This window comes from Vicugna pacos, chromosome 3 (assembly GCF_048564905.1).
Source record: "Vicugna pacos chromosome 3, VicPac4, whole genome shotgun sequence".
Taxonomy (NCBI): Eukaryota; Metazoa; Chordata; class Mammalia; order Artiodactyla; family Camelidae; genus Vicugna; species Vicugna pacos.
Window position 1 is genome coordinate 119,311,659 of NC_132989.1, and position 27,765 is coordinate 119,339,423.

At 52.1% G+C, this 27,765-nt stretch overlaps 1 long non-coding RNA gene across 1 annotated transcript; it reads left to right on the plus strand.

Moving 5' to 3' along the window:
• Window positions 1-9,177: 9,177 nt before the first annotated feature.
• LOC140690109 (uncharacterized) lies at window positions 9,178-21,425 on the plus strand. Its single transcript, XR_012065292.1, has 5 exons — window positions 9,178-9,272; window positions 14,368-14,496; window positions 14,589-14,696; window positions 19,757-20,315; window positions 21,184-21,425. It is a non-coding gene; the product is annotated as an uncharacterized lncRNA (long non-coding RNA).
• The last annotated feature ends 6,340 nt before the right edge of the window (window positions 21,426-27,765 follow it).

The following is a 27,765-nucleotide window of genomic DNA, read 5'->3' on the forward strand; positions in this document are numbered from 1 at the left end:
TTGTCTTTTTTAGATGTGGGATTCCCTGCAAAATCCACTGCTCATGCAGGTAATAAATAGTGAACGCTCCCTTCAGGTCCGGTCCGCGTTCCTCCTGGACTTTCTGAAACTTCACGACCTGCCGTTGGGTTGTGGGGTCAGGCACACCCCGGACAATGTGCTCTCCTAATTCCGTGGATGAAGACGATAGATTCGTGGTTCTTCAATGAACTGGATTTTTAGGGGAAATAGTTCCCGTGGGTGGAGGAGTACCTCTTCTTGTTTCTGGTGCTGTCAGAGGTACATTCCGTTTCTCTTTTTCAAATCCATTTCTCCCTGCTTGCCAAAGTACTTTTCAATCTGTGGATTAACGTTTTCATTTTTGCGCCCTGCCCTTCACTTCCGTGTCTCACACCAGGAGGGTCACTGACCCCGCGGGCTGGCCTGTCACCTGTAAAGGAGCCGTGAGGGGCGCCCGGCCGTTTGTCAGGCGAAGCCGCCGCTTTCTCTCCCGGCACGGCGGCTCTGAGCCTCGGGCCGCGGCGCTGAGACGAGGACCAGGCCCCTGAGGCCGGCCTGCCCACCGCCCTCCACGCCTGGGCTCAGCGCCCCTCCTGGTTCCCCCGGAGAGAGAGAGACTCCGGCTCCCGGGCCTCCGCGCGCGCCTCCCGCACAGGTAATAGTCAGTCCATTAACCTTTGCTTCCACCTGCCTGCCCGGCGCCGGGCCCTGCTCTTAATACCTTCCGCGTAATAGTCGCTCGGCCGCCGCCGAGGCCAGCGGCGCCCCCGCACCGCCATCACCGGCCCACCGCCCTGCCTGCTGTTCCCACAGTCCACGGCCCCCCTTCTCTTCGCAGCTAATCTAAAAAGCGCTGTGGAGGCAGAGGTCGTGTTAAACTGTAACGCAAATGTTATTCCCGATTATCTGGCTGGGGTAAATGTCAACTGCTTCAGGCTAAAGCAATTGGGGAGCGAGCGGGAGGCCGCGACCCGCGGGGGAAGCCGGGTGGACCCGCACCTGCGCCGCCGTCCTCCCTCCCCGGAAGACAGCGCCCCCCCCGAGGGAGGGGTCCCCCTGAAGGTCACGCACCTGCCTGAGCAGGGGGCCAGGCAGCATGGACACATGCACACACACACAGGACGCCCCCACACACACCCTGCAACATAGCACACATGTGCACACACATGCACCCCGTACACACACACACCCCACATACACCCTGCGCGCGTGCGCACACACACCCACACACAAACCTGGATACTCACTTTTCCTACAGAGGTTAAATACAGCAGACTGAGTACAGCCTACAGCCTGAAAGGGAAACTGTTACACAAAGTAGATTAAAGCCTCTATGTTTTATATGAAAATGCATATTCTATATTCCAAAACCAGTAAAGCATAAAGAGAATGGCCTTGGAAAATCTTTCAGCCCCACCAGCCTGCTCATGATGCTGGGTGGGCGGGAGGAGATGCCCCCAGTCTGGGGCACGGCGGGGTCTGCTGCTGACCGGTGCCATACCCCCGCGACCGCGGGCCGTCACTGCAGCACCGCTGACCGCTCGCGTCTCGGCCCAGGGCCGCAAGGACAGGCTGCGACCTTCAGTGAACAGAGCCAGCGGCTTGCCGTCAGGGGTCCCCACACCCCGAAGCCCAGACCACCAGCGTTCCTGGCGGGCGGCTGCGGCGCCCCGAGAAGCCCGCGTGCTGGTGGGGACGCCTGGGCCCCAGGCGGACGTGGGATTCCTGCTTGCTTCCGCTTTGTTCTCTTTCCTCTTTCCGGCCCGGTTCCCTGGGGGATGGAGGAGCCTCATTGCCGTCTAATTTTAGGTGCAGGGATCCAATTACTTGCGTATTCATAATTTAAACCCGGACAGCGGCAGATCACTTGCTGTCAAGATGACAGGCTGTAAACTGGAGCACAGGCTCCCTGCTCACCGAGGCGGCGGGAGAGGGCGCGGGCGGCCTGAGTCCCGCAGGCAGAGTCCCGCAGCCTGTCCTGTGTCCGGGGCGCGGTCGGAGCCCCAGCCCAGGCCCGTGCGGGCCGCCCTGGGCCGTGCGGAGGCCCCTCTTCAAAGCTCCAGCCTTGCCGGAGGCTCCGGACTTCCCCTTTCGTTGGTTTGCTTTGTTTTTACGGAGGGACCAGAGATGGAACCAAGGACCTCATGCACACTAAGCGCGTGCTGTACCACCGAGATACACACCCCCTCGCCCGGGAGTCCTCCCCCCCAACCGCCTGGGACCCCAGGTGTGTCACCCCTCCTCCGTTCACCGCGGGCGACGTCTGGGTTCTCAGCACATCGGAGCAAAACGCCCGCTCTGCTTCTGAGACTGGAAGGAAGGGCCAGGGCTCAAGGGCGTGGTTTCCCACTGATGCACAAATGCTTTTGCAAAATATAATAGCAAACAGAATTTTATAATCATGAAACCCCAAGACCACATGTACTTTGTTATTAGATTCACTGAACAAAACGACTCTGTCCAGCTGTTAGGAAATGCTCTCCTGGTGTCCAGGCATCTCCCCGCCAGCGGAAAGGCTTTTCAGAAGATTTTGCTCCTCCCTCGATGCTGTGAATGTACATAAACAAGGTTGACTTCCTGTCTACTTTTTAGGAAAAAACAAGATCCTAGTGGGAAGAGACAGCAATCAGAAAGCGCCACCACCAGCCAGTGCCTCGTGGCTCAGCTCTGCCAGAGAGGCTCCTACTTCAGCGACGTCTCTATGAGACAGTATTTGATGATTCTGCAGTTTTACAGACACTGAAACTAAGGTGTCAAGGAAGAGAGCCAGCCTAGGCCACTTCTCCTCCAGGACGGCGTCCCGAGTCCCTGCTGCAGCACCCCCGGGAGGACAGGGGTCGTTGGGGCGTCTGCATCCTGTGATGCAGACTCTACCCATGCGCCAGCCCAGAGGCAAGTGTCGTCCCCTCTCTCCATCTGGCACTGGAGAAAACAGGCCACGGTTTGCACAGGACTGAGAAAAAGTAAGTTCTCTTATGCTTTTTACATTTTTCAGCGTAGAAAAATAAGACACGCACACTTCCATTTTTTAATCGGCAGAGTAAACACGGATTAAACGCACACTGATGGCTTATGCTTTTCCTGTTCCAGTGAAAATCAGCTATCCTAGCACGAGAACCCGGAGAGAGCGCTTAAATTTAATTCCAGCTCTTTCAAAAGTGTAATTGTGTTTTAATTTTAAAATAATAAATTAAAATGTTACCAGGCATTGATACAACATCTTTCTTCAAGGGAATTTCAGGCATTTGTTGACGAGGAGAAACAGGCTTTGTTAGCATCCTAGGATGAATTTTGGCGAGAACGCTGCGGGTAAATTATTTCACGTAGTGTTCAGCATGAAGGTGCTGCCGGCACGTGGGCCATTTTAGAGCATCGTTTATGTCGCTCTCCTTCTAACGGGACTTTGCAAATATTCATGAAACGCCCGTGTCAGGGCCGGGGCTTTTTATCTTTCTGTTCCCCCAGCCCTGCTACAGCCTAATTGAAATACAATAATTATAAATGGGCTGAGTTCCTCAATTTAATTTCCTTGCAAGCAGTGCTATTTGTTTTTCTTTGGCTTTGTTAACAGACTTTAATTAAAAGATTTAGCAAAGCTAAGGAAACAAGATGCCACTGGGGGAGGAGCGCCCGGTTCCATCTCGACAGGACACTGTGTAACCAGGGCCAAGCTCAGGTCTGAGAGGGAGGGGGAAGCCTCCTCCACCGAAGGCAGAAGAGCCACAGCCTGGCGAGCTGAGGGGGAGGGGGCAAAGCCCTGATCAGTCCCGAAGGCTCATCCGGGACAGCCCCTGGGCCGGGGGCGTGGGCGTCACTCTGGCCGAATCCGCGCTGGACCTTGGGCAGACAGTTCACTCCTTTGACCTTTTGTTGCCTCATCTTTTAAATGACGTCTGCATCACGGGGCAAGCGTGATCACCATGTTATTCTGCCAAAGCCCTTGCTTTCTGGCCCAAGGTGGGTCCTTGAAACAAGGGGGTTTCCCAAATTCAGATAAGTAACTAACTTTAAAAATGTCAGTGGCAAACATAGCAGTATCATGGTAATAAAACATTCTGAGAAAACTTATTTCTACATCTCCTGAAGATGTTAATTGTCCCCTGACCCTAAGAAGAATTTTAAATGAAGTTATCAGATGTCTTGTCTGATCTCAAAATAATCTGCTGGGTGCGTGGCTAGATCTGCTCTGCAGAGGGTTTCAGATCAGTTTAGGGACATCCTAACCCCAGGGGATGAGAAGAGGAAGCAGCACAGAACACCGGGGAGAAAGTGAATCCGAGTCCGCTCTGCGACTAACCCGGCGCGCGAAACTGCAGTCGCTTCCCTCCCACGGCCGCAGCCTCCCCCCGTCACAGAGGCAGGCGGGACTGGCGCGTCTGGAACACGCCCTTCCAGGACAGAGAAGCAGCGGTGGCCTTCCTGGTGCAGGGGCCCAGGGCAAGGTCCCCTGGGGTTCAACCTCCCGCCCCTCCAGGGTCCCTTTGATCAGGGGGGCCTGGTTATCGCTCCAAACATGAGCCCAAAACCTGCTGAGAAGAGAAGAACACTTGATGGGGCTGAGTCCTGAATATGCACCAGCGGCTCGATTATCCACAGATGCTCTCAAGACTCAGAACAATGGGAAATAAAAGTAAGTGTAAGTCATGATCTTTGCCATCAAAGCACCATTTCCCTAGTTCAGAAAAAGCCATAACAAAATAAGTGTCAGCGAACATGCCTGCAAATGGAGTTCAGGCACGTCACGTGTCACATGTTAGCACTGGCTGCACCTGGGGTCAGAATCTCGAACTTGACCTTGGCCCTGGCAGGCCTGGGCTGGCCCTCGGCTGACCTCTGGCTGGGCCTTTAACAGCTCTGAGTCGCAGCTGCATCCCCTTAAAGTGGGGCTAATGATGATGGTTCTACTATTTTGGGGATGAGACAAAACAATGTGCATACACATGTTGTGCTAACTATGATGCTACGTGGATGTCAGTCTTCTTGGTTAGTATTTTATTTCAAACTGTAAATCATTGTTATGGTTGAAGAGCACTTCTTGGGGGAGGCTAAGCTGGACCTGGGTTCTGAAGGATGACCCAAGTCAGGTAAGAAGAGGGGACTGCAGGGTGGAATTCTCTGGGGCCTCTGGGGCATGTGCACCTGCCTGTCCAGAGCGGACCTGGTGTGCTGGAAGATGCGTAGTGACGGGTGTGACGGCAAACTAATGAGTCGGGGCCTCGGGGCCTCCCCACACTCTGTGAACACATTCATTTAAATACAGTCCTCCCACTGCTTTCGGGACCACTCACAATTCACGCTACCTTCAGGGTAAAAAAGATCACAGTCTAAGAAAAAAGGTCATTCAGTGATGATTACAGAGATAAAAACTATCAGTTAAGGGTCTTTATACATGATGACAATGCTAAGGACCTGGTGTCATCCGCACAGTGTTTGGGCAGGGGCTCTGGCTGTCCCAGCGTTGCCGAGTGATGTGACCTTCACCACTTTCAGGGGCGCAGGTAAGCGTCACACCATCTCCGCTCTCCCTTCTAGATCAGGAGTCAGAGAAGACAGTTGCTACAGGACTTGTGACAGCAAAGACTGGAAAAGTGAGCACTTCTCTTATTCAACAAAGTGGGCAAAGCGTTTGGTACCGAAAGGGGAGACAAGCATGTGTGAAAACATTGCCATCCTAGTTAGAACCTGGATTTAGTACAAAATGATTTCCTGAAACACGTATCGGCTTAGAGATTTGTATTTCCTAAGTCACCAAACCTAAACAGCACTTGGGAAAATAACAACTAACTTATTGCATTTTTCAAAAGCAGTTGAAAGTCCCTGGGACCTTTTGGATGACTTGCCGTGTACGTCTGTATTGGACAGACACTGTGTCATTTCTCCATTTCGATGCTGCCTGATAACGTGCCCCACAGGTTTGCCTGTGGACATTGCCTTGCATTCTTTTTTCCCCATTGACTCATAAAGGGAAACAAAATAAAGCCAAGCAAAACTCCAGTCTGAGGGGGGAAAATGAACTCTGGTTTCATTTATTGAGCAAATGTTTATTGAGGGCCGACTCTGTGTGAGGCAGTCGTGAGAGCTGTTTGAGGTGCTGAGCTCAGGAGGGGCGGATGGGAGAGGCCAAGGCTGGGGGACACCCAGAGCTCAGGAGCTGAGAGCTGGCAAGGTTGGTCAGCGCAGCACTGGAGAGGGAGCGCACGCTGAGCCGTCAGCGTTAGGAGGGAGGAAGCAGGAGGCTCCCACTGCGGCAGGGAGGCACACCGACATCTAGGCTGTTTGATTAAGAAATCCCAAAAAGGATAGGACTATTGATAGAACGAAATAATTGGTTAGTTTTTATACATGTGTTATTAAATACCTTAAATGTGTCAATTTATTCAAGGACCATTTTCAGAAAATTCTTAATGTGCTAAATGATAAATAAAAAATAAAACAAAGTAAAAGTATTATTTCTCAATTTGTCTAGTGGGCCAAAGTAATTAAATAGCAATATGATAGCTTCTATAAAAGTAGTGCTTAACAAAACTCTACCACTGAAAAAAAATGATACAAGAAATATGGCAAAAATCTAGTCCTTTAAAATAGAATAGCAACATTATATTACTAAGAGCTAGATTACTAAGATGTACAAGTATTTGTCAATATATCTGTATTGCTATGCCTGCATATATGTACCTCTATCTATCTATTCATCTACATTCAGGTAGTCCAGAAGGAAGCAAGAAAGGGAAAATAGAAGAACAAAAAACCAGAAGAAACAAACAAAAATAATAAAATGGTAGATGTACATGCAACAACTTCCAAAACTACATTAAATGTAAATGGTCTAAAAGGCAGAGATTATTAAATCGAGCTTAATTTTAAAAAGACAACTATACACTGTTCCAAGAAATAACTCATGGATCAAAGATAATAAAAAGAGATTGAAAAAATATTTTCAATTGAATGAAATAAAAAAGTCATGTGTGATGCAGCTAACCACTTACTTAAAAAGAAATTTATAGTGTGAAAATGGCTATATTAGAAAAGAATAAAGCTTTCAATCTGATGACCTAAGCTACTGTCATAAGGAACCAGAAAGAGAAGAGTAAATTAAAACCAAAACAAGCAGAAGGAAAAAAATAACAAGATGGCCAGAGAGCAATGGAACTGAAAACAGAAAAATAACTGAAGGAAAATGGTTCTACAAAAGACCAATGAGATCAATAAACCTCTGGTCAGACTGACCAAGAGAAGAAAGAAAATATAAATTATAGTATAGACGTGAAAGCTGAAATTACTTCAGATTCTACCAAACTTAAAAGTATAATAAATAAATGTGCTGATATGCTTATAAATTTAGACAATTTAGATAAGTGAAATAAATTTCTTGCAACACACTTACTATAAAAACTTACTCAAAAAGAAACAGATATTTTGAATAACCATATTCTGTTAAAAAAAAATTGATCTTCTAGTTAAAAAGTTTTCCACAAATGGAACTCCACTTCCATATTATACCAAACATTTGAGGAAGAAGATTGACTTGGAGTACACAAGCTCTTAAAGGAAATTGAAGAGGGAATCACTTCCGAGGTCATTATATGTGACCAGCATTACTATGATTAAAAACAACAACAGAGAAAGACATGGTAAGAAATCTGTAGCTCAGTATTGTTCATGAGCATAGATGCAAAAATCAACAAATTTTCAGCAAATCCAATCCAACAACTTATATGAAAAGAATAATAAAACATGACCCTGAGAGATTTATCTCAGGAATGCAAGGCTGGGTTAACATTCAAAAGCAATTCACGTAATCCACCCTATTAGCAGATTTAAAATAAAGATAAATAACATCTTCAGTAAATGCAGAAAGAAATTGCTTCACAAAATTTAATGTCTGTTCATGTTAAAAATTCTTAGGAAATTTCTTAATGTTATAAATGTTTTACCCTGTAGGATCCCTTACTAATGGCATCTGTAAGAAGTCTACAGTTAATGTCCTATTTAACGGGGTGAGACCGACAGCTTTCTCCTCAAGACTGGGAACCAGGCGAGAAGGTCGGCATTCTTTCCTCCTCCTCAGCGTTGGGCTGGAGCGCCTGGTAAGCTCAACAGGGTGAGGAGGAGAAGCAGAACCTTATAAACCGGAGCTGAAGACATGCACTCGCTTTGTTCCCCGACTGCAAGAAAACCTTCTGGGGGTCACAGGGACGGACAGAGGCTCTCCAGAGCAACTGAGCTGACATTTTAAGAGTAGCTTGGAGTTTTTCATCAAAAACAGAAGACCTCCGGCTGTTGTCGGGTCCCGGGTGATCGCTAAGGGCGGAGCCCCTAGCGCCCGCGCACGGGGGAGGGGGGGGAGGCAGCACGCTTGGGGGGCTGCGCCCACGCTAGCATTGCCAGGCTCTGCAGCGGACTGCACAGGCTCAAGGCCGCGGGCAGGCGTGGGGGAGGGCGGCATGGTGCGCTGGGCCGCGGGTCCTCGTTTTCCTGACCTCCGTGATACATCCTTGGTGGTATTTTTTTATTTGATGTTGTTCCTTATTTTGAAAAAGCAAGAATTTTCACACAGAATGGCAGGACTCAGTAGCCTTGGAGGGAGGCTTGGGGGCCTGAGGCTGACTGCAGAGGAGAGCCGCAGCCTGTTGGAGTCACTGCTGGGTTTGGAGCGCGTTCAGTACGCTGGCGATCGTGACATTACCTTCCTTTATCACTGTAACCAGTCTCCAGACTTGTAACGTGTTAATTTTTTTTAACAGAAACATCCATAGTTAAAATGAATGAATGTGCCGTAGTCTTTCAGATGCAACGCCGCTGGTTTAAAGGGCACTGGCTGATGTGCAGGCTTGACGGGCAGACAAAGGTCTACAGGGTAACTTTGTAGAGGCCGCTGTTGCCATCTGATCATCTAGAAGGTGGAGGGACGTCACGGTCTTGCCCTGAACGGAGAGCTGGCGTTTCCACCCTAGCTCGCAAACACAGAAACATTTTCTGCCCTTTAGTGAGTAATAACCAACGGGGCCCTCGCTCTGGGCCAGGCAATTTTCCAACCATGTTATGTATGTCACCTCCTGCCACTTTAACAGCTTCTGTGCCATCTTTCTCACTTTGCAGATGAAGAAATGAGGTCCAGAAAGTTCCAGTAACTTCCAGGAGACAGAAGTACCCAGCAGAGGTGGGCTTGGAACATGGGGTCTGCGTCCTGAGCCTGAGTCCTCACCTCTGCAGGATTATTTTGATGCGATATTCTTCGAGAACATACTACAGACCAAGTGAATCAAGCCAAGGTAACTCCTCAATCTGGTTGTCACTGAACACAGTTGTCAGATTTCATTTTCTTGAAATTATTTTCATGGGGATAAATTGTTTTCCAGGTAAAAATAAAAAGGTGAAAAAAAGTTTGCTCCTGTGGTCATGGGTTTTAACAAGTTCAGTTTTTCTCAGAGTCAAGTTTGTTGTAAAAAATCATCAGAAAGGCCATGTTTTAGTCAACAATGGATTTTAAGATGTACTTTCTTGCTCTTTGTCAGTCTGTTCTTTTTTATTGCTTTTTCATGTCTGTAATTTTAATATGATTTACCTGATTTCTTCTTTAATCCACTTGAAAACTGGGAGCAGTTGCTCTCATATAGCTCAGAGTTTCTTTCAGCTGCCAAAGGACAGCCTTTTACTAGCAGGTTCAAAACGAAGGGTGTAAACATGGGGTCAGGATTACCATAGCAACACGAGGCTAACGCACAAAAGTCAAAGGGTGGTCCTGGGACACTAGTCATCCACGCAGAGAAGGCGAACCCAAACGCAGACCACACACCTTTCACAGAAACTTACTCAAAACAGAGCGCAGGCCTACGTGCAAACTGTGAAAGCGGGAAGCTCCCAGAAGACAGCACAGGGGAAGCCCTGGGCTTGGTGATGGCTTTCCAGATACAACATCAAGGTCGCCGTCCATGAAAGACATGATGGCTAAGCAGATGCCATTAAAATGAAAAACCTGCTCTGTGACAGTCAGTGTCCAAAACGAGAGGACAAGCCACGGAGTGGGAGAAGACATCTGCAAAAGACGCACGCAGTGAAGGACTATTACCCGAACCATATGAAGATTTCCTAAAAGTCAACGATAAAAAAAACTCCATTTAAAAAAATGAGCCAAAGACCTTAACAGACACCTCACCAGACGAGAGACGCGGACGGCAGGTAAGCAAGAGGACCTCCCACAGCTTTGCCATCCGGGAAATGCAGATAAAGCAGCAGCGAGGCGCCACCGCACACCGATGAGCGCCGACGGAGCCCAGCGCGCTGGCGCCGTGAGACGCCGGCAGGGCCCGGGGCAGCGGGAGCTCGCGGGACGGCGCGGCCCCTTTGGGAGACAGCGTGGCGGTTTCTCACAAAAGTGACGTCCTCTGACCTGCGCTCCAGCGGCTCGGCTCTGGGTATCTCCCCAAGGAGCTGAAAACGCATGTCCACAGAGCTTCCGCCCACGACGCTGATAGCAGCTTTATTCAGAATTGCCAGAATTAAAGTAGCCAAGGAGCCCTTCAGGAGGTGAAAGGATAAATGAACTGCGGTCCGTCGGACAGAGGGAAGTTACTGGCACTGGGCAGGGATGAGCTGTCAGGCCGCGCAAGGACATGGAGGAAACCTAACTGCACGGTGCCGAGTGTAGGAAGCCGATCTGCAAAGGCTGCGTGCTGAACGACTCCAGCTGTGAGACACCCTGGAAAAGGCTGAAGTGTGGAGACAGTGAAAAGCCAGCGGTTGCCGGGGGGTTCTGAGGGCTGTGTTGTGTTGTGTTGTGTTTTCCACACTTGCCAGTGAACGGCACGAGCTCCACCCGGGCTCAGCGAAGGTTCACGTGGCCCGAGCCAAGGCCCTCCTCGTCCTGCCCCGGGAGACGGGAGGCAGGGAGCTGGTGTCGGGGGCAACAGGACAGGGAGGCAGGGCCAGTGTGGGCAGGTGACCCTCACGAACATGGGCATCTTCCCAACAACCTTCAGGAGGGTCAGTTCAGACCCTGAGAGCCAAGGAGCTCGGGGTGGACAGAAGGCGTTGCTTTCGTGCAGCAGACAGCCTGTGCCCGCCTTGTGCTCATCAACACCACAGCGAGTGTAGACGCCAGGCCTGCAGAAATAGATACACTAAGCAAATAAAGCCATTCTTCCTGAAGTCTGCCTGTCCACCTCCAAATCCTGCACGGTTAGTGAAAATGCCAGATAAATGAAGGCTCCCCAGCCTGCGTTCCTCAAGTGAGACCTTTTGGGGCTGCTCGTAGCCTCGTGGTCCAACTCTCCCCTCATTCCCTCTGCGGATCTGGGTCAATCACACTGAAAGAGAAGGAGAGTGAGGCGGAGAGAGGTGAAGGGAATGACCTGTCACCCTTCCTGAGGGTCTTGCGAAGAGGCTCAGTGGCATCCGGTCTTCGAGAACTCGAGTTCCTCCCAGGACAGGGTGGAGATGAGCTCCGGAGGAGGGAGGGTCTCCCCTGGGGAGCAGGTGGCAGCCGGCCCTCTTCACCTGCCTGCGGGGCCCTGCCCCTCACACACACGCGATGCTGAGATCACAAAGGCTGCGACCACAGATGGCTCAGCACGTGAAGTGAGAAGGTGGGCTCACCCACGTCCGACCAGCAGCAGGAGGTGCCGAAGGGGCAGCCCTGCCTGGGTCTTGACAGAGACTCTCCCGCAGCCACCCCAGGACAGCCTCTCCCTGGGTAAGGGGTACTGAGACCTACAGAAGGGAGCCTCCTGCAGCACACAGCACCCACAGCCCTCCACAGACCCATGGCAGCTGAGTCCTCGGCATTAGCAAAGTGCTTGGCGGGTCCCCGTGTGGAATCCTGGCAGCCGCCTGGTCGGTGAGAATCCAGAGAAGGTTTAGAGCAGGACGAAGTCAAGAACTAAACGGCAGGAAGTCTGAGTTATTTAAACTCTGGTGTCAGAGCAACAGCAACCAAAGGTGGGCTGGGCTGATACACGACATGGATGGCTTTGAACGTTAAGGTTCCATGACCTCATCGGTGGCCCGCACATGGTGTGGTGTAGCTCATAAGTGGGGAATGGGTGGGGACGCCCAGACACAACTGCCTTCTGGGTTCTCATACACAGATTGTGACAGCCCAGATGTGGAAGCAACCTAAACGTCCATCGACAGATGGCTGGATAGAGAAGGTGTGGTGCACATACACAATGGAATACTACTCGGCCGTAGAAAAGGTAATGCCATGTGCAGCAACGTGGATGGACCTGGAGATGATCACACTAAGTGGTTCAGTAAATCAGACAGAGTCAAACATCACACTCACTTTTATGTAGAATGAAAACAAAACAAAACAAAAAGACAAACTTATGGGTAGACAAAAAAATGACACAAATGAACTTTTTTCACAAAACAGAAAAGACCCATGGACTTCTGGATTGCAGCCCTCGGTGTGTGTTATCAAACCCCGGATGGCACAGCTCACCAGCACGTTCCCAGGAGGTGACATTTGTGAGGGGATGACACGAGGGAGAAAGTGTGCAGTGCAAGGTCCCTGCATCACACCTGAGAATGGTGACCTTGTCCCCAAGGACCAAAGTTGCAAGAAATACATGTACTGACACTATTTTAAAATTACTTTTGGACAAATTTTAAAAATGAGTGGGAAAAAAAAAAACCCAGATGCAAACAAGCACTCTTCCTGATTTCGACGTGTGTGCGTGTGTGCGTGTGTGTGTGTCCCCCGTTGATCCCCTGTAAGATGCGCTGCCAGCTGCCCCACACTCTAGGGCTCGCCTGGGGTCTGGAACCTGACAGAGCTGTAAGTTGCGAGCTGCTTCTGTAGGTTCACTGACTGAAGTAAAGCAGCCAAACTCAGAGAACAACCTCTGATCGCGGGTCTGGTCCCCGCGCTGCCCGCGGGAGGCGTCATTCCGTCTTCTACGGAACAGTGAGCGGTATCCTCTCAGTGTCTACGTGGCTTTCTCTTTAAATCCAGAGCTGAAGATGGGCTTCGGCTGTAAAAGCCATAGAAGGAACTAGGAAAGGCGTGGTCTAATGTGTCATGCTCTGCAGAAAGCACACATATTTTCCCATGTTTAGAAGAGGATTGAGGAGACGCTAGAAATTAATGGCAGATGTCATTACAACACATTTAGCTTGCTTTGTAAGTGATTTTTCAAATTAATGTCTCAAAAAAAAACTGGAAAGGAATAGGCACCTCAAACAGGCCTGGGAGGCAGAGCTGGGACCCAGGTCCTAATCTCTATAATGTGAGTGTGTAATGGAGACGCCACCCAGACCTGCATCCCCAGCCAAAACTATCCCCGGGCAATTGGCTAAGACGTTTGGGAGCGCTAAGAACGTCTCCTTGCCAGCTGGGGGTGGAGTGAGGATGCGATTTTGAAGGGCCCCTCGTCAGTGAGAAGGGTGGAGCCCTGGGGATACAAGACCCCAGGGCAGCGCTCACCTGCTAGGAAAGGCAGGCGGACAGCCAGGGCCCCGAGCACGGAGGGCTGCCCCGCCTGGTGCGTTCACGTCCGAAACAGCCCTGCTTCCCGCCCGACACCCTGCACCAACCCTGCTGGGGAGACCTGGAGAATGCAGCCTCTTCCACGAAGAGCCCTCTTCTTAATCCTCCGGTTCCTGCAGTCACCGGTGATTACTGAAGATCCTCAAACACTCCTTGAAGAACCAGCCCCAGGGCCAGACCAAGAAGGTCAGGTGTGTTTCCAGAAAGGAAAATGCATTTATTTTAAGTGCACATCCTTTAGTCTGAGGTTATGCATTCATCTGCAGTTTTGCTAGTAAAATACTAGTTTGTTATCATCAGAGAGCAAGAAAATTACAAATCTATTTTGAACTTCATAAAAGTTTACAATATATATGTCCAGGAAATCTCAAAGTATATGAACTATTATTATGGAAAAACAGAAGATTGTAACTAGTCTATTCATGGTGAAATTATCGAGCCCCCACGGTTGCTGGAAGAAGAGCCCCTGAAGGTGAAGGTGTTCAGCTCTGGTCCTTGGGACCTCACGGAACGGAGCAGGACCCTCTCGTCACTGGGGACCACCTGAGGTCTGCAGTGGTGTTTGTAACTGCCGAACTGTGTGATGGTTTGAACAGTTTTTCTCGTGCTCTTGCTGAGCAGGGCTGGCCTGGAGGGGATGGAGGCTTGGGTGGTCTGCCAAGCCCCTCATGGTGCTGCATGCAGGAGCCACCCTGCTCTTGCCCCCAGCGCTCTGCTCCTGACCCCAGTGCCCCCCTCTTAACTCCTCATGGTTTCCTTGTATCCTGTTGTTCAAGCTGCAGGCCTCAGACTAAAGCAGGAGAGCCCAGGCCTCAGGCTGCTTAAAAGGCTGAAAGCATTTATCAACCTGACTTTAAACTGTACAAGTTTTTCTCTAGAGCCCTTTTCCACGGAGCCCCTTGTTTCAGCACAAGAATATCGAGAGAGTCCCAAAGCCAAAGGTGAACTTCATGCCCAGCAGAGGGAAGGGGACCCCTGCGTCTGGAAAAACACGAACAGCTTTGCAGGTTTGTTGCCCTGTGTGCGATCTATGTGGAGACTAGCTCTGTCCCGTGAACTCTTGAATTTTTTCCGTGAAACCCCCTGTCTCTCTTCCCAGCAGGCTCACAGTCTTGGAGGCGTCAGCCCACCGTGACCTCCTTTGCCTGCAAAGATATAAAGCAGCCTCTTCCACTTCACCCAAACCCTGTCCTCAAGTTTCAATTCGGTAAGTGGGGTATGGAGGCCGTGTTCTGACAACACTCACAAAGTCGGGTTTGTGGACATGGACCCTGCCCCCGAGCCACCCCTCCCCGCCCAGCCTGGTCTCCACGAACGCCGTCAGTGAGACTCCATCTCTGCGTCTGCGGCTCGCTGTCGTGGATCTGGGTAACCGGCTTGCAGGCCCGGTTCCCTCCAGCACCCCATGCGGCAGGCATTGCTCCCAAACACCTGGGACAGTTCGTCCTGCTCCTAGTGGGCCGTCCTTACAGAGAACAGCGTTCCTCTAAGAAGCAAGCAGTGACTCAAAAGTGGAAAACGTTAAAGAGGAGGAGCGTCTCGCCAGGGTATGAAAATGAGGACAGATCTACAGGGATAAGCTGGACCCTCATGCAGCGACTGCCCTCGGCAGAGACTTGGACCCGCCCACAGCCCCGCGCCCCCCTTGGTCCTGTGCGTTTTCGCTTGAGAGGGGACAGTCGGCCTGCAGGAAACGGGATGGCTCAGCGCTTGTTTTGGTTTCTGGTCTTTTTTTAAAATGTAGCTGATTTACAATGTTGTGTTAGTTTCTGGTGTGCAGCACAGTGATTCAGTTATAAATGTATGTTCTACTTCACGTTTTTTAAATTATAGGCTGTTGCAAGACATTGAATATAGTCCCCTGTGCCGTACAGCAGGCCCTTGCTGCTTATCTATTTTGTATTCAGTAGTGTGTGTCTGGTGATCCCACACTCCTAACGTACCCCTTTGCCCTTTGCCCTTTCCCCTTCGGCAACCAGAAGTCTGATGGTGAAAGGGGACCCCCCGCACACACTGCTGGTGGGCGCAGTTTGGTGCAGCCACTATGGAGGACAGCGTGGAGAGTCCTCAAAAAATTAAAAATAGACTCAGCATACGACCCAGCAGTCCCACTCCTGGGCGTGTATCCAGAGAAAACTCTAATTTGAAAAGACACACGCAGCCCAGCGTTCACAGCAGCGCTGTTTACAACCGCCCAGTTGTGGGAGCAGCCTGAGCGTCCTTGGGCAGATGACTGGATAAAGAGGTGCTTTTTGAACAGAGGACGGAGCTGCCACCTCCCCGCCAAGGGCTGGGCTCTGGGCGTCGCCCTGCCCCTGCTGTCCGTCCGTCTGCAGAGCCCCTGTCGGAGCCCGCGGCAGGGAGGGGGGTGAACGCTGAACCCCGTGCTGACGGGCTGGAGGCTGTTAAGCCTGTGACCGGTGGGCAGGAGGGCGGGGGGCCCGACCCCGGACCTCACGTCTGCGGTGCTGACTCGAGCCCCTTGGGCTCAGAGCGCTCTTTGCACGCGCCCAGCTCGGCTGCGGTGAACCCGGGCCCTCCCAGCCCAGATCTGCTGGCTGTTTCCCCTGTTACGGGCAGGGGCCCGTAAACAGACGGTGCCGACTGGATGCACAGGCTGCGGCAGCGTCCCCCGCAGACCCAGCTGGTGCCCACGTCCTCCGGCTTCTCCCGTGGGCTGGCGCATAGGCGGCCGGGCGCCCAGAGCGCTCACGCTGCGCATGGCTGGACAGAGCACAGGCAGGGCCAGGGTCTGCTTCCTCCACTTTAATTTGCTGCCGAGATTTTAAAAAAACAAATCCATCTTCAACTTAAAAAGATCAAAACAAGGTTTTTGTCACCAATGACACATACTCCGGCGGCCGAGGAGGACTGAAGGCTGCCTTTGGGCGCTGTCGGGGGCCCTGCCCTGTGAGTCCTCGCCCTCCCCGCCCCGCGGTGTCCCGTGCAGATGCCGCGCCCTCCTCGGGCGCTGTTCGCGCGCTGGGCGACGCTGGTGGCGGGAAACGTTCCCGGGGTCTGGTCACCGCAGTGACCGTCGGGGGGAACCCCTCCCAACATGGCGCTGGGACACTCGTTCTCGCCGAGCCCTCGTCCTGAGCCGGCTTCCGTCCGCGGGTTCCCTGCAGAGTTACTAGAAAACAGAGATGATGCCTGTTTGTCACCGTTGGGGTGAAGGTGAGATTGATTTGACAACTTTGAGAAAATCAGATTTGGAGAGCTCGCTGTGACCTCTAAGACACCAACACGTGTCCATGGTCTTTATTTTCTTAGGGGCGTGAATCACACGAAAGAATTCACTTTGTGCTAATGTGAGCAGAAACCCACGGGTTAAAAGTGGAAAATCTACGGCCTTCATTCCTTCCTGCCAGAGAAGCCGGAGGAATGCGTGCTAATCTCCTGAGATCCCGAGGGCTCTCCGGACGGGGCGACGCGGGCGGTGGCGGAGCAGGGCGCGCTTCATCTTTGGCCGGTGAAAGGCGTTTTGTGTGCTGTTCAAGTGGTGTTCAGGGCTTCCCCTGACATTTTATAGACAGTGACTTTTCCTGCAGAAGACACCAGAGTTTACGGGGTTCTGTTCAGCTACCAAGCAGAAGCCACTGGTCTCTGGCTCTGTCCAGACACGGGGGGTCACGGTCTGCAAGGCGTGAGTCTGGGCTGCAGGGACCGGGTGGAGCCGTCTGAGGTCAGACCCAGGCCCGTGAGGGTTTTCTCTCCACCGTCGTGGGCTCACTGCCCCAGGCGCCTCCCAGAACCCCAGCAGCACCCAGGGCTCCGCGGCAGGTCAAGGACAGAGGCAGACCCGGCGTGTGTGCTCCGTAAAGCCAATCGTGCCTGGCGCTAGAGAGTTAAAAACCACAGGAGGTTTTAATTAGATTTCCAGCCCCAGCCTGCAATATTAGCTTTATGAACAGAGAGATGAGTAATCATTTCGACATTAAGTCTGGGGTGGAAAGAATGGATTCAATCACTTCCTTCATCAGACAACTTCAGGGTTCAAACCGCACTTAGGACGGCCAGGAGATTCTGTCGCCGGTTCCCTCCGAGGAGCCTGAAACGCGGGGCAGGAAATTGGACTGTTCCTACACAGGAAATGACAGCGCTCTGTCAAAATCTACGGGAGAAATACGTGTTCAAATTTGCTGTCAATGCCCCATATCTGATCAGAGGCCGAGAGGCGACAAAATTACTGCGGCCGTGGAATTTCAGCCCGGGCGGCGCCCGCAGCCCGGGATCAGCAGGAGGCGAGCACGGACCCAGAGAAATGGGCCGAGCACAGAGTTTTCGCCGAAACACAAACATACGTCCCACAGGAAGTGTACGTATGTTATACGTATGTTGAGATTCTGTGGTGATTTTATGTAGCCTGATGTTGGAAAAATGGCTATAACCAGTAGTACCCACGCGTCACAACCTAAATAAGGGGGGGGGGGTCTCCTGACTAAACTACGGCCACAAGGATGGGGTGAAAAATCGCTGAAGTCGCGCACACATCCGTGGCATCACATTCGACGTGCTCCGTTGCGCACGTCACAGCTTACACATCACACAAGGCCCAGCGTGTCTTTATTTTACGGTGCGTGTTCTTTCTCACGTGTTCTGTACGACAGTGTGGTCACCGACCAGGTGAGGTTCCAGGTTTTTAAAAGCCGCAGTAAACTTCTGGCTGCGCACGTGGAGTGGAGCTCAGTGCACCACCTGCTCCCCCCCGCCCCGCCCCGCCCCCCTCAGCCTCGTCCCCTCACCTGGGAGGGAGGCGGCTTTGGAACCAGCTCTTTCCACCGCCCACAGCCGCACTCTTGGGAGACCAGCACACCCCGCAGCGCCTGGTTTTACAGGTGCCTCTTGGCTGCAGGCAGCGAAGGGTCCTGTGTTAGACCCAGAGCAGCCTGTGTCCCCCGCGCGCCTGCTGTAGGACGTGCACCTGGAAGTCCCCGCAGTCACGGCGGGGACGCCAGCTGTGGAGGCAGCAGATCGTGACCCTGGTGCAGAGAGACGGTGGACCCTCAGCCTTGTCCTCCCCACGAGCCCAAATAAACTGGGAACGCCCTTCCGGGGAAATAGAGGCTCGCCCCCAAACCTGCAGCAACGGAGAGGGAGAGGCACTTTTATGGACAATACAGAGCGCAGGTCGCTCGAGTTGGGGCCGCTGACAGTCGCCGCCGGGCAAGGGCTGAGAGCAGCCCCTCGGCCGCCTGCCGCCTCCGCCCCGCCGTCTGGCCGGCCATGCTGCCTCCTGGCGTCTGGGCCTCCTGCTGCTGCTGCCAGTTCACCAACGCGCTGGCGTGAAACAACACAGACCATCCCCCAACGTCTGACAGGGAAGGGTGAGGTCAGGGTGATCCGGGCTGCTTCCTTCCAGCAGCCTCAGGGCACCAGCCAGTCCCGCCTCTGCTGGCTTTCCCAGGCCGGCCGCCCGTCTCGGCTCGAGGCTGCATCCTCCACCTTCCGAGCCAGGGAGTAGCGTCTCCTGGCCCGGACCCCTCCTCCGCCTCCTGTCTTGTCTCCATGCTCGCCCCCGGAATGGTAAGCCCCCTGACGGCGTTGGTGGCGCCCAGACTGTGAAGTCTTACCTCCCCATCTCAAGGCAGTTAACTTAAATGTCTTCGGTTCTTCTGTCATACAAGGTGACGCGGTCTCGGCTCCTGGACGGGCCCGTGGATGTCTGTAGGGAGCATCGCTCCGTCCACTGCACCCGAAGGGAGCCTGCTCGCCAGCGGCCACCCCAGCGCCCCGCAGCGGAGCCCCGAACTCTGGTTCCCAGCGCAGGCGTCTCATGCACACGTTGCTGGGGAGCTGTTTTTTCTTTCAATTGAAATAGAGTCGGTTTACAACTTTTGTTAATTTCTGGTGTACAGTGTAGTGGTGTTTTGTTTTTTAATGTATCTTACTTTATTGTGTAATTTTTAAATTTTTGTTTATTTATTTATTTACCTACTTTGTTGGAGTGCAGTCGGTTACAACGTGTCCATCTCCGATGTACAGCATAGCGCCCCGGTCATGCACAGACACACAGACATACATTCATTTGCATATTCTCTTTATTAAAGGTTATTATATCAAATATAGTTCCCTGTGTCTACAGAATAAACTTATGTCATATCTATTTTTACGTATAGTATTTAATATTTGCAAATCTCAAACTCCCAAATTTATCACTTCCCACCCCTTCTCCCTGGCACCCATAAGACTGTTTACTGTGCCTGTGAGTGTGTTTCTGTTTAGTGGATGAGTTCGTTAGTGTCCTCTTTTTTCTTTTTTTTTCAGATATCAAACAATAAATGCTGGAGAGGCTGTGGAGAAAGGGGAGCCCTCCTACACTCTGGGTGGAAGTGTAGTTTGGTGCAGCCACTGTGGAAAACAGTGTGGAGATTCCTCAAAAGACTAGGAATAGACTTACCATGTGACCCAGCAACCCCACTGCTGGGCATATACCCAGAGGGAACTCTAATTTGAAAAGACACCTGCACCCCAGTGTTCACAGCAGCACTGTTTACAGTAGCCAAGACATGGAAACAGCCTAAGTGTCCATCGACAGATGACTGGATAAAGAAGAGGTGGTGTATTTATACAATGGGATACTACTCAGCTATAAAAAGAACAAAATAACGCCATTTGCAGCAACATGGGTGGGCCTGGAGACCATCATTCTACGTGAAGGAAGCCAGAGAGAGGAAGAGAACCAGCGTGGTGATGCTTTCAAGGCCGAGAGACGGAGGTGTGCGAACCTGCTGGAAGTCCGCAGACTCCAGTCACTGCACACGTGGCGCGGCCCTGAGGGCCCTGACCCCCGTGTCTGCAAGGGAGAGCTGTCCCGATGTCACAGGTGAGGACAGTGGTGCTCTGGCCTGGGGGCCCTTGCCGTCCCCTGGTGCGCAGACTCGTGCCCTTGTTAGGAGGTAATCCCAGCCTGGCTTTGCTGTGCGCCCGGGGGGCTAATCGCTCAGGGACAGCGACCAGAGACCCGGCACTGCTGAGACTCGGCTCGCTGCTGCCCCTGTCTGGTGTGGAGGGAACTCTTCCTGGAGGGGCTGCCTGGTGCGGGGTCCCTCCTCCAGGTCAGGGGGCAGGGGACGTGGACGCGGAGGAGTCCATGGGCCGAGGTGGACGGCCAAGCCCTGAGGCTGCTCTGGGGCACCTGCTTTTTGGCTGCCGTCAGTCCCTGCCCATGTCAGGATGTGAGCACCTTGCTGTCAACATTTTCTTTTCTTGAGAAGTAACAGAAATGTGCATCGTATGTAAAATCTCCAGGTCAGTATTTAGTTTACTTTAAAAAATTTATTTTTGGAACAGTTGTAGAATTACAGAAACGTTGCAAGGACAGCACGGAGACTTTCCACGTATACTCTGCCCATTTTCACCTATTATCCGCATCTCATTTTGACACGATGCACTCTTACGATTAGTGAACCAATGGCAACACACTGTTTTAATAAATGTTTTTAACCGAAGCCCGTGCTTTATTCAGACTCCCTTATTCTGTGCCTGTCTGTCCAGGATGCGGGATTCCACAGTGAGCATCACTCTGGGTTAGTCACCGCCACGCCCGAGGTGCTCCACGTTCTCTGCTGTGCTTCCTTCTAGAGCTTCTACAAGGGTTGCATCCCACACGTCGGTCCACGATGCACGTCGAGGTGACTGTTGTGGGGGGTGTAAGGCGTCTTGGCTTACTTTTCTTCTTTTCTTTCTTGTAGGTGGTGCCCAGTTGCTCCAGAAAGGACGACCCGTTCCCCATCACTCTGCATTTCACCGTCTACTCCTTCCTCGCGGACTAGGCTTGGTGGATCTGCGTGGCTCTGTGTCTGGGCTCTCCATCCTGTCCCACTGACCTCCGTGTCTGCTCTCGCCACGCCACGGGGACCGGCTCCTGCAGCCTTACAGCAGGCCTCGGGATCGGGCCGCGGGGAGCCCTCCGGCTTGACTGCACTCCCTCAGGGCTGTGTTGGCCATTCCTGGTCTTTGCTTTTCAACATAAACTTGAGAGTCAGTTTGTCAGTAAGTTACACCTATAAAATTAAACCTATGAAATATGTTTCTGGGATTTGGATTGTGACTGTGTTGAATCCATAATCAAGCTGGAAATAACATGCTCACAATATTGAGTCTTTCCATTCATGAACGTGGAATTCTCCATTTTATTTAGAATTCTTTGATTTCTTCCATCAGAATTTTGGGGTTTTCTGCGTATAGATGATGTAAATATTTTGTTAGATTTAGGTTTACACTTAAATATTTTAGTCTTATGGATGAATTGTGTGTGTGCTTGTGTGTGTGTGAAATTCCAATTGTTCATTACTGGTATGTGGGGAATCAGTTGACTTTTACATCCAGGCAGACCTCCTTTAACTCTGCCTCCTTTATCGCACCTCACAGACACTGTATTTCTTATAAATTGAAGGTTTCTGGCCACCTTGCATCCAACAAGCCTGCTGGCGCCATTTTCCCAACAGCATTTGCTCGCTTCCTGTCTCTGTGTCTCATTTTGGTAATTCTCACAATATTTAAAACCCTCCACCAGCAAAAAAGTCATGACTCACGGAAGGCTCAGATTTTAGCAATGCAGTATCTTTAAATTAAGATTTGTGCCTTATTTTTTAGACGCAATGTCATTACACCCTTAACAGAGTGCAGTCTAGTGTAAACATAACTTTCACATGCACTGGGAAACCAAAAAATCGCTGTGGCTCACTTTATGGCAATATTCACTTTGTTCCGGTGGTCTGGAGCCAAGCCTTAGTCTCTCTGAGGTTTGTCTGTATTAATCTGGTTAACTGTGTGTCCTATAACTTTGCTATGCTTGCTTGTTCCTTCCAGGAGAGTTATTTTTTGCTTTTATTTCTGTTTTTATTTGTCCTTCTTTCAGATTTTCTATATAGACTTCCGTGTCACCTGTGAATGAGGATAATTTCATCGCTTCCTTCCCGATCTGGTGTGCTTGCTCCTCCCTTGCCCCCACACGAGCTAAGATTCCCGCACAGTGCCCCGTGGGGAGCTGTGGAGGCTGCCTTGATCTTCTCCTGGGGTTTGGGAGAAAGCCTCCAGTTTCTCGCTGCTAATTGCGAGATTAGCTGTATGTGTTTTGAAGGTATTTTTTTTATCAGTTTGAGAAAATCCCCTCTGTTTCTAACTTGCTGAGCGTTTTCATCACGAGTGGGGATTGAGTTTCGTCAAATGCTTTTTCTGCACCAGCTGATATTACCGCACTGTCATTTTTCGCGTCAGCCCGTTGGTGCGACGGCGCATACTGGCTTCTGCATGTTGAACCGGTGCCTGGAGCGGACCCCTTTGGGTCTGGCGCACAGCTCGTCTCACACTTCGCTGGACTTGGCTTGTTGGTGTCTGGCAGGGGCGCACGCGCCTGTCCTGTGAGAGACAGAGGCCTTTCACTTTTTGCCTGGTGATGCTTGTGTCTCGTCTTGGTATGATGGCAATGCCAGCCTCACCGAGTGGCTGGCCAGAGTCCCCTCTGTTTCCATCTTCCAGAAGAGACTGTGGGAAGCTGATACCGTCTCTCCTCTGAATGTTGGGCAAAATTTACCAGTGGAAATATGTACGCCTGGTGACTTCCTTGCTAAAACGTGTCAATTATTGATGAACTTCTTTGGTAAGCACGGCTCGGCTCAGGTTACCTGTCTCTCGTTGTCTGAGTTTTAGGGGTTTTTGTTTTTCAAGAAAGTTCTCAGCTTTATGGACACGGAGTCTTCACAATGGTTTTAACCCCTTTTAACCATGGAGTCAGCAGGGACAGCCTGCCTTTCACTGTGACGTTGAGCATTTGCACCTGCTCTCTTCTCCTGGCTGAGCGAGCGGGACGGTTGTCAGCCTGACCGCTCTTCCGTTCGCTTTGCCCCCTCCATGCGCTTCCCCTGAAACCAGCTCTGCTGCGGCTGCGCTTACAGCAGAGAGACTGAGAAAGAAGAGCTGCCAGAGAGAAAAGCAGCCCGGGTCGCAAAGAGGGCAAAAGAAAGCTGCAGAAACCCTGTGTTAGCATGGATTTAGAAACGTAACACCGAGCTGTTTAAGGCAAAAAGGGACGGAGCTACAAGAAGAAATAGACCTTGTTATGACACGTGCCCCGGGAGCACAGTGGCTGAACAGTGGCTTTTTCTAAATAATTCTGTGTAAATTAGAGGTTCGTCTGGTTAAATATAAACTGATTAATTGACCAAAAACATCGATTCCTACATCATATACAGAAATCTATTCCAGGTGGATCATGAACTGATGCCAAAAGGCAAAAGGTAAAGGTTCGAGAGAATGGCGTCTGTACCCAGCAGTGGGGGTGTGGGTCATTTCCAGCTTTTGTGAATATCAGTACGTCCTCTTTGGGCAACAGGGCGTCTCCCCCACCCCCAAACATGCCTGTGCCTGCGGCCGGGACCCCGTGAGCATTTAGGCTGCGCGGCCAAGGGGGTCAGGGCCGCACTGAAGGCCACCAGTCAGCAGATCCTGAGACGGGAAGGTGACCTGGCTCAGCCTGGGGGCCCCACACTACCTCCCGGAGCCCCGTGAGTGGAAAGAGGGGAAGAAGAGGCAAGCCAGAGGAGGAGGCGTGACTAAGGAAGAAAGGCTCAGCCGTGGAGCAGCAGCAGGGGGCCGAGAGCCAAGGAGCACAGGTGGCTTCAAGAAGGAGGAGAGGCGAGAAGACGGGTCTCCCCCAGCGCCTCCAGGAGGGAACGCAGTCCTGCACTGAGACGTGCGTTGGATTTCTGGGATCCGGAACTGCAAGAAACTAGCTCTGTGTGATTAAGCCGTGAGTCCTGTGGTCCTTCATCGCAGCAGCTGGAGAAGGCTGATACACGCCTATGAAGATCCGCATGAGGACATGTGTCTCCGTGTCGGGTGGGTACGTGGTGCCTGCGGTTGCTGTCAGGTGGTGAACATCCATCCAACTGTGTGAAGACTACCGGCTGGTGCTCCAGGGCGGCCACGTTGTTCCGTGTCCCCACAGCGGTGTGTGAGAGTATTAGCTGCTCCACATTCTAACGTTTTTTCTTTTTTGCAATTTTGAGCAAATCTATTAGGTGTACAGGAACCTGTCTCCCTTCACGTGACTTTATGTGCCTGAAGTATCTTCCTGCCGTTTTGACTCGGGCACAAGATCTCGCCTCTTTCATTTGCAGTGAGTCGTACAGGGATGTCCACGGAATAGACACAGGGCCGTGCTGTTCACTGATGCAAACGCTACCATGAAATCAGCCTGAATTTTAGAAAGACTTTCTCAATTATATTAAATAAATCCTACCTGGAGGTTTTCCGATGCCAAGAAATGCTTGCTAGTTTCAGAGAGAGCTGCGCAGTTTGTTCTAGATCAGAACAGCTGCCTGTACGCCTGAAAGCGATGCTGTTAACAGGAGCCCCGTGGGGGAACACCTAGACGGAGGGATGGGCACAGAGTTTACTGCCGACCGTCACGGCCTCAGCCCTGACTCAGGACGGAGGAAACGCGGCCAGCGCCCCACGTCACATCCAGCTTAACAGGAGAGGGCTTGAATCTTCGTGTCTGTTCACTCATGCATTTGAAGCTCTCTCTGGAGGCTCTTCTCTGGGTGGGACCACCCGAGGCAAGGGGAGAGACAGCTGTCAGGCCAGGGCTGTGTTCCCACGGAGCTCACGAGCCGACCCACGGGTCTCTGATCTCAGCGGGATCCGGCCAGCACGCAGTAGGGCAGAGACAGCGGGAACTTGCCTGTGTGGTGAGACTGTCCCCGGAGATGCTCTGTGAACTGACCCGAGTGTCAGGAGATGCCAGCCAAGCCAGGTCCGGGTGGAGAGCTTCAGAGGAGCGGCTGTGAAGGGAGCTGAGCTGAGGGCTGGGTGGACACGGAGGCCAACCTGAACCCCTCTGCAGGTGTGGGTCCCCGGCACCTCTCCACCTGGCCTGGCTGCAGAGGACATCTTGATGTCTTGGCAGGCACGCAACTTAGCTGACTTACAGACGCTGTAGATACACAGAGAGAGGGGAGAGAGATTGATTTTGCAATCACACTGAAGGAAGTCAGCGTGGGGACCGTTGGGGGACGCGGTGTTTACTCTCTGCCTGTTTCTTCTTCTCCTTTAATATTTTGCCTCTGGAAGACGGTTACCCCTGAGGATGCTCTATTTAGAGAAGCAGTTGGAGGGAGAAGGGTTGCCTTTCAGATCCTTCAGCAAGCTGATCGCGCCGCGCCTTCCCGCGAGTAGCTCTGAGGCACAATTACGTGTAAGCAGGACCCCCTCCGAGAACTGGAGATGGAGCTGGGGCCCGTTTGTGTCTTACTTAACATAATTATTCGAACAGCTAATCCTCTGCTCCCACATCTGTCCTTTTTTCTCCGTACACGGAGCAGGGCCGCGTTCGCGTCCACGTGGTCCGGCTCTTCCGCGGTGCGTGGCTTCCTGCCTTGTCATCCGCACGGTTCCTCCAGACCGCAGACAACTCTGTGAGCCACGAATGTGCCACCCGGAGGCCCCACCGACCCTCTTTGCATAATGCTTCGTTTTTAAAGTGCCTGTAGGCTCAGTCCCCATCCTGACCCTGTGTGCTAAGCCTGGCCAGTAGAAACGACTCCATTTTGCAGACCAAAAACTTCATGCAATTTCGAAATTCCCGATCGTGGTTCCCCAGCGTCCTGTTTGTTGATCTGTGGTGCCCTGGAGTTCACGACACCGTGGCTTGGAAAAGGGAGATGAATAATGAACTTGTGAATTATGTTTATTTGAGACATTTTGAGGTAATAATAGCGACAGTTTACACATGTGCGTTCAACTCGAACCTGTGCACAGAGTGAAAGCACTGCGTCCTCTGACATTAGCACATTTAAGTCTCATACAAATCCTGTGAAGTGGATGCAAGTGTCCTTCTTTATTTTGCAGGTGAAGAAGCTCAGGCGCCGAGGGACGGGGTAACTTCCTCACGGTCAGAGAGTTACTTGATTAAGTAAGACGGCCGTGTGCATGCGCTGAAATGCAGGCTTATCACGTGTGGGGTGTTAACAGTCTGAAGGAGGTAATTTGATGGACGAATGCAGGGATATGTTGGTGGGGGCGGGGGCTGTACTCCGAACAGAAGTGGCTTTGCCTCCAGTCCAGTGTTTTATGAGCTGGTGACGTCACACACTCTCCCGGGAAGAGGTTTCCAGCTCCTCGATGCTCACCGTGGGTGCCTGGCTTCTAGAACTCTTCTCCCAGGATAATTTCTAAAACAGATCATTAGCTGCAGCTTCCCTCAAACCACAGGCACCAGAGGACCAAGACCTTGGTAGAACCGCCCTTGGGAGCCCTGTGTCAATGGCTCAGGTGTGTCCGTGTTCAATCAGAATGTCCCTGCTGCCTGAGCTCCGAGCGGGCCATCCAGGCTCAGACACTTGTCTGGAGCTCGTAAATGAGACACGTCCCAAGAGCAAGCAGGGGCTTCACATGGTGTGGACCTGTCCGTCCCGCTGCCTCAGCAGCCTTGGGAACAGACAGACCCACCCAGGGGATGGGGTCTCCTCCGGGCACATTCCTTCCTGCCGTCCTCACCGTGGACTTGTCTGTTTCAAAGGGCAGGCTCGACACGGGGCACGTGGAGTCTCGGGGCATTCCCTACATCTAACAAGAAGTCACCGTGCAGTGGCAGCTGACCACACGGTGGACGGACGGCACCGACCCACCTGGGCGGTGAAGGATGGTCTCCGATCGGTCCTGTCTGGGCAGAGCTGCCCCGAGGACCCTGCAGAGGATGGGTGCGGACGGCCAGCCCGACGGTTGTGCTGTTACTGAGCTTCATAGCCGAGCTGAGAGCTTGGTGCTAGAAAAGACAAAACAGGCGCGAAACTCCCACAAGGGAAAGACGCCACAGCACGTCGCCTTTGGGTCTCGTGGGATGGATCAGGGCCCCCCGGGACCCTGGCCTCTTACGTGGGCATCACCACTCACAGGCCCCGGAAAACCCTCCATCTCGTTCTCCGATGTGGAGCCACCAAGGGCATGGGGCTGTGGGACAGACCATTGTATCCACTTACTCCCCCAGGATGACCCGTCCAGCGCAGAGCAGGGCAGTGCCCAGCTCCTCACGGAAGGTCGCAGGGGTCGTGAGGCTGCAGGCCAGGGGGCTTCTGCTGTGCTCTGCAGACCCTCTTAGCGGGGGGTCAGTTACACTCACAGGGACAGTCGCCCCGTGCTCTGTGTCAGACCCGTCACATCTCTGCCGTGGCGTCCACCTGCCACCGGCACCACCCTTGACCGACGTGCGGTGTCAGCAGGATACGCGTGGTTTCACCAAGAGCCCGACACGCTCCCCCCCGGGCCTCCTC